The sequence below is a fragment of the Camelina sativa genome, chromosome 20, assembly GCF_000633955.1.
Source record: "Camelina sativa cultivar DH55 chromosome 20, Cs, whole genome shotgun sequence".
NCBI classification, from domain to species: domain Eukaryota; kingdom Viridiplantae; phylum Streptophyta; class Magnoliopsida; order Brassicales; family Brassicaceae; genus Camelina; species Camelina sativa.
The window spans coordinates 23328382-23334357 of record NC_025704.1 but is presented as its reverse complement, the minus strand read 5'-3'; the positions used below and the strand labels follow the sequence as shown (position 1 = coordinate 23334357).

The 5976-nt window shown below is 49.2% G+C and overlaps 1 pseudogene; it reads left to right on the top strand.

Annotated features, from left to right (window-relative positions):
* LOC109131239 lies at positions 850-4160 on the top strand (annotated as a pseudogene).

Genomic DNA, 5976 nt, shown 5'->3' with positions numbered 1-5976 from the left:
TTATGTCGAGCATGCGTCAGTCGATGCAGTGCGAGTTTCGATCGATGCATGTGCATCTAGCATCGGTCGATGCAACCTTATGTTGGTCGATGCATCCCCATCTGGTGTCGGTCGATGCATGTTGGTGTCGGTCGATGCAGAGTCCTGGTTTGTTATTGTTGATTGATTGCTTGTTGGTTGATGGTTAGAGATGTCTCTATTGCTTGTGTGTATAGCCCAGCAGATGGGAGGATTGCCTTACTGAGTGTTTATAAAATACTCATGCATTGCAATTGTGTTTGTGGTGCAGGTAAAGGCAAAGTGTGATCGTGGAGTCAAGGCAATAAAGAGGAGGATGTTCTAGTGGTTCGCTTGGTTGTCTGACTTATGTTAGGTTGCTAGAGTTGAGTCCTAGAATATTGTTAGGATTGCTGGTTCTTTGATTTATGCTGTTTGGATCATTAGTTTATGATTGGAATTAATACTAGTTATTATTTTATTGGTTATTGAATTATTGGATATTTATTGGTATTGTTATTTTTGCTGTTGGTTGTGATTGTGGTTGGGTGGCTAGTGGGTATGGAACCACTAGTTGTAGTTTATTTATTTATTATTTAAAAAAAAAACGGGTCAGGTCGTTTTAGTTTGGTATCAGAGCCCTTACGGTTCTAGATTTGGGTTCACTAGGTTTCTGTTGTGATGTTTGGGATTGTATGTCTTGATTGATTATGTGAGTTAGTCAATTGTGTGTGGCATGGAGTAGGTTTCTCTTCTAGCCTACTGTGTGATTCCACGGTGAGTTTATGTTTCTTTGTTATAATATAAATTGTTTGCTTAGTCTTATGTTCATGGTAGTGCAGATGGCTAGAGATGGTGCTGTTGCTGGTCGTGGTCGTCGACGCGGACGTGGACGTTGACGCAGATGTGGTTGTGGTAGGGGCAGAGTCCCAGAGGTTAGTGAGACTGCAGACCAGAGTGTGACAGCTGAGGGTGTCGGCGAATCGCAGGGTGTCTAGGAGGATTCCATGAGTGTGGCTGGAGGGGGCGGTGTTGATGCTCCAGTGGCCGGTGATGCTAGGGTTCCGGGTGTGGGAGTCCCAGCGGGTGGAGTCCCTGGTGCTGACTTTACGGCTTTGCTAGCACAGTTGTTGGAGCGGTTGCCACCAGTGATACCGGCTCAGGCTCAGGTAGTGCCACTAGTGGTGGCGGAGGAGCAGCAGTCAGTGGCTGCAGATGCAGGAGCTCATGGACGTTATTTGTCCATGCTCAAGGAGATGAAGGGTCTCGTGACAGAGAGGTTTTCGGGTGGTATAGACCCTACTGCTGCGGATGCATGGAGGACGAGTGTGGAACGTAACTTCCATACTCTGAGATGTACTGAGGAGTTTTGGCTGGACATAGGGGTCCATCACTTGGTTGGTGATGCTCAGGTGTGGTGGAGATCAGTGGCTGCTAGGAGAGTGCAGAGGGAGATGACTTGGGCTGACTTCATGGGGGAGTTCAACCGCAAGTACTTTCTGAGAGAGGCATTGGACCGGTTGGAGGTGCAGTTTTTGCAGTTATCTCAGGGGACGCGGTCAGTGCGGGAGCTGGATTTGGAGTTCAGTCGACTTCTTTGTCATGGGGGTTGGGCTATGGAGCCTGAGGAGGCCCAGATCAAGAGGTCTATGAGGGCTCTTTGTGATGACTTGAGGGTCCATTGTAGCTATGCTACGCGTGCAGAGCTATGCTATGCTACGCGTGCAGAGCTAGTTGAGACTGCGGCAGAGATCGAGCAGGACATCCGGGCACAAACAGTGGCGGTTAGTCCAGCAGTTCAGCCTGGTAAGGCTCAGCATCATGGAGGTTCTAACAGGGGCGGCAAGCCTGCGCAGGGAACCAAGAGGAGGTGGGAGGCTACGCAGGCGCAGAGTGGTGCGGGTTGCTTCAAGTGTGGAAGCAAGGTTCACAAGTTTGCTAGCTGTCCCAAGAGGAGTGCTCCGACGGCAGTGNCATGGACGTTATTTGTCCATGCTCAAGGAGATGAAGGGTCTCGTGACAGAGAGGTTTTCGGGTGGTATAGACCCTACTGCTGCGGATGCATGGAGGACGAGTGTGGAACGTAACTTCCATACTCTGAGATGTACTGAGGAGTTTTGGCTGGACATAGGGGTCCATCACTTGGTTGGTGATGCTCAGGTGTGGTGGAGATCAGTGGCTGCTAGGAGAGTGCAGAGGGAGATGACTTGGGCTGACTTCATGGGGGAGTTCAACCGCAAGTACTTTCTGAGAGAGGCATTGGACCGGTTGGAGGTGCAGTTTTTGCAGTTATCTCAGGGGACGCGGTCAGTGCGGGAGCTGGATTTGGAGTTCAGTCGACTTCTTTGTCATGGGGGTTGGGCTATGGAGCCTGAGGAGGCCCAGATCAAGAGGTCTATGAGGGCTCTTTGTGATGACTTGAGGGTCCATTGTAGCTATGCTACGCGTGCAGAGCTATGCTATGCTACGCGTGCAGAGCTAGTTGAGACTGCGGCAGAGATCGAGCAGGACATCCGGGCACAAACAGTGGCGGTTAGTCCAGCAGTTCAGCCTGGTAAGGCTCAGCATCATGGAGGTTCTAACAGGGGCGGCAAGCCTGCGCAGGGAACCAAGAGGAGGTGGGAGGCTACGCAGGCGCAGAGTGGTGCGGGTTGCTTCAAGTGTGGAAGCAAGGTTTACAAGTTTGCTAGCTGTCCCAAGAGGAGTGCTCCGACGGCAGTGGCTCGTGTATGCTATCATTGCAGGGAGCCAAGGCACATCAGGCCCTTGTGTCCTAAGTTGCGGCCGCTGGCAGTGGCAGCGTTGCAACAGGTGCAGCCTAGAGGGCATCAGGTGGCACAGATTGAGCAGGCGCCACGGGTTTACATAACTGCAGAGACTGGTGGAAATAATGCCGGGGCGATCACAGGTATAATTCTGGTACTTAACTTTGTGAATTTTAGTAGGTTCAGATTTTATGTTTTTCCTGTGATAAAGTGTTTGGTTCTCAACACATAAGGTTTGTGTAGGGACCTTGTTTGTGGGTGGGTTTAAGTCCCACGTTATATTTGATTCTGGAGCTTCTCATAGCTTCATTACTCTAGAGTGTGCAGAGAGTGCGGGAATCAGAGGGGATCCCGGGGAGCATACATGAGTTGTCAGAGTTGCGGGAGGCAAGTTCCTGAAGGTTATTGGATGAGCTAGAGGGGTTGATATTCAGATCGCAGGAGAGTCGTGGCCAGCGTATTTGCTTATCAGTCCAGTGGATTTGTATGATGTTATTCTTGGGATGGATTGGTTGTATCGGCATATGGTGCATTTGAATTGCCATCGAGGTAGAGTGGAGTTTGAGCGTCCACGAGGGAAGTTGGTTTTTCAGGGTATTAGACCGACTTTGGGGAGTCTCGTGATATCGGCCATTCAGGCTGGGAAGATGATCGAGAAGGGCCGTGAGGCTTATCTGGTTACTATATATATGCCAGAGTTAGTAGGGTAGTCTACGGTTAGCAGTATTCTGGTAGTGGAGGAGTTTGAGGATGTGTTTCAGTCATTGCAGAGATTACCACCATCTCGGTCTGATCCTTTCACTATTGAACTGGAACCGGGGACTACGCCGCTATCCAAGGCTCCTTACAGAATGGCTCCAACAGAGATGGCAGAGCTGAAGAAGCAGCTAGAAGATTTGTCGAGTAAGGGATACATCCGTCCTAGTGTATCACCGTGGGGAGCGCCGGTGTTGTTTGTGAAGAAGAAGGATGGGAGTTTCTGGTTGTGTATTGATTATAAGGGTTTGAACTGGGTCACTGTGTGACAAGTACCCTCTGCCTAGGATCAATGAGTTGTTGGATCAGTTAAGGGGTGATACTTGGTTCTCCAAGGTAGATCTGGCGACGAGTTATCATCAGATACCAATTGATGAGGCAGATGTGAGGAAGACGGCTTTCAAGACGAGGTATGGGCATTATGAGTTTGTGGTGATGTCTTTCGGGTTGACTAACGCGCCAGCAGCGTTCATGAGATTGATGAACAGTGTGTTTCAGGAGTTTCTCGACGTGTCTGTCATCATTTTCATCAACGATATCCTGGTATATTCGAAGAGTCCTGAGGAGCATGCAACGCATTTGAGACCAGTTCTAGAGAAGCTGCGGGAGCAGAAGTTGTTTGCTAAGCTGAGCAAGTGCAGTTTTTGGCAGCGTGAGATGGGTTTTCTGGGTCATATCGTTTTTGCAGAGGGAGTTTCTGTAGATCCGGAGAATATTCATGCTATTAGAGATTGGCCTAGACTGCAGAATGCCACAGAGATCAGGAGTTTTTTTGGTTTGGCAGGTTACTACAAGAGGTTTGTTCAGGGTTTTGCAAGTAGGGCACACCCTATGACTAAGTTGACAGGGAAGAATGTTCCTTTTGTTTGGTCAAAGGAGTGTGAGGAGGGCTTTGAAAGCCTTAAGGAGATGTTGACTACTACGCCAGTGTTGGCTTTGCCTGAGCAGAGAGAACCCTATGTGGTTTATACTGATGCATCTAGAGTTGGTTTGGGGTGTGTGTTGATGCAGCATGGGAAAATGATTGCCTAGGCTTCGCGGCAGTTGCGGAAGCATGAGGGCAACTATCCTACTCATGATTTGGAGATGGCGGTGGATGGAGCTTGTGGCAGATTATGATTTGGAGATAGCTTATCACCCGGGTTAGGCTAACACGGTTGCAGATGCTCTGAGTCGGAAGAGGGTAGCTTTGGCTCAGGAGCAGGAGATGGAGTCTCTGGTAGGAGAGATCAATGCTTTGAGGTTGTGTGCTGTGTCACAGGAACCGTTGGGTTTGGAAGCAGTTGATAGAGCAGATCTTATGAGTAGGGTGTGGTTGGCTCTGGAGAAGGATTTGGGGCTGGTGATGGCCTCTAAGGATGTTGATTCAGAGTGTCAGGTCTCGGACAATGGTACTATCTTGGTGCACGGTCGAGTTTGTGTGCCCAAGGATGAGGAGTTGAGGCAGGATATTCTGAGAGAAGCTCATGCGAGCAAGTTCTCTATTCATCCAGGAGCGACTAAGATGTACCGTGATCTCTAGAGGTACTATCACTGGGTCGGTATGAAGAAGGATGTAGCTAGTTGGGTCGCGAGGTGCGATGTGTGTCAGCTAGTGAAGGCTGAGCATCAGGTCCCTGGCGGGTTACTGAAGAGTGTACCCATTCCTGAGTGGAAGTGGGATATGATCACTATGGATTTTGTGGTAGGACTGCTAGTGTCTTGGACTTTTGATGCTATCTGGGTCATTGTGGACCAGTTGACTAAGTCAGCACATTTTCTGGCCATTAAGAAGATTGATGGAGCAGCGGTCTTGGCTAAGAAGTATGTGAGGGAGATAGTCAGATTGTATGGGGTGCCAGCGAGCATTGTGTCTGACAGGGATTCCAAGTTCACTTCAGTGTTCTAGAAGACATTTCAGGCAGAGATGGGCGCTAAGGTGCATATGAGTACAGCTTATCATCCCTACACAGATGGACAGTCAGAAAGGACGATCCAGACGCTAGAGGATTTGCTGAGGATGTGTGTGTTGGATTGGGGTGGCCATTGGGCAGATCACAAGAACTTGGTAGAGTTTTCTTACAACAACAGTTATCTGGCGAGTATTAAGATGACTCCTTATTAGGCTTTGTATGGGAGACCATGTCGTACACCTTTATGCTGGACTCAGGTGAGGGAGAGGAGCATGTTTGGGGCAGATTTTGTTCAGGAGACCTAAGAGAAGATTCGCGTTCTCAAGATAAACATGAAGGAGGCTTAGGATAGGCAGAGGAGTTATGCAGATAAGAGGAGAAAAGATCTTGAGTTTCAGGTAGGAGACAGAGTGTACCTCAAGATGGCTATGTTGCGGGGTCGAACAGTTCATTGACAGAGACTAAGTTGAGTCCGAGGTTTATGGGTCCGTTCAGAGTGATTGAGCGGGTGGGACCGGTGGCATATAGGCTGGACTTGCCTGAGGTTATGCGTGCGTTCCATAAGG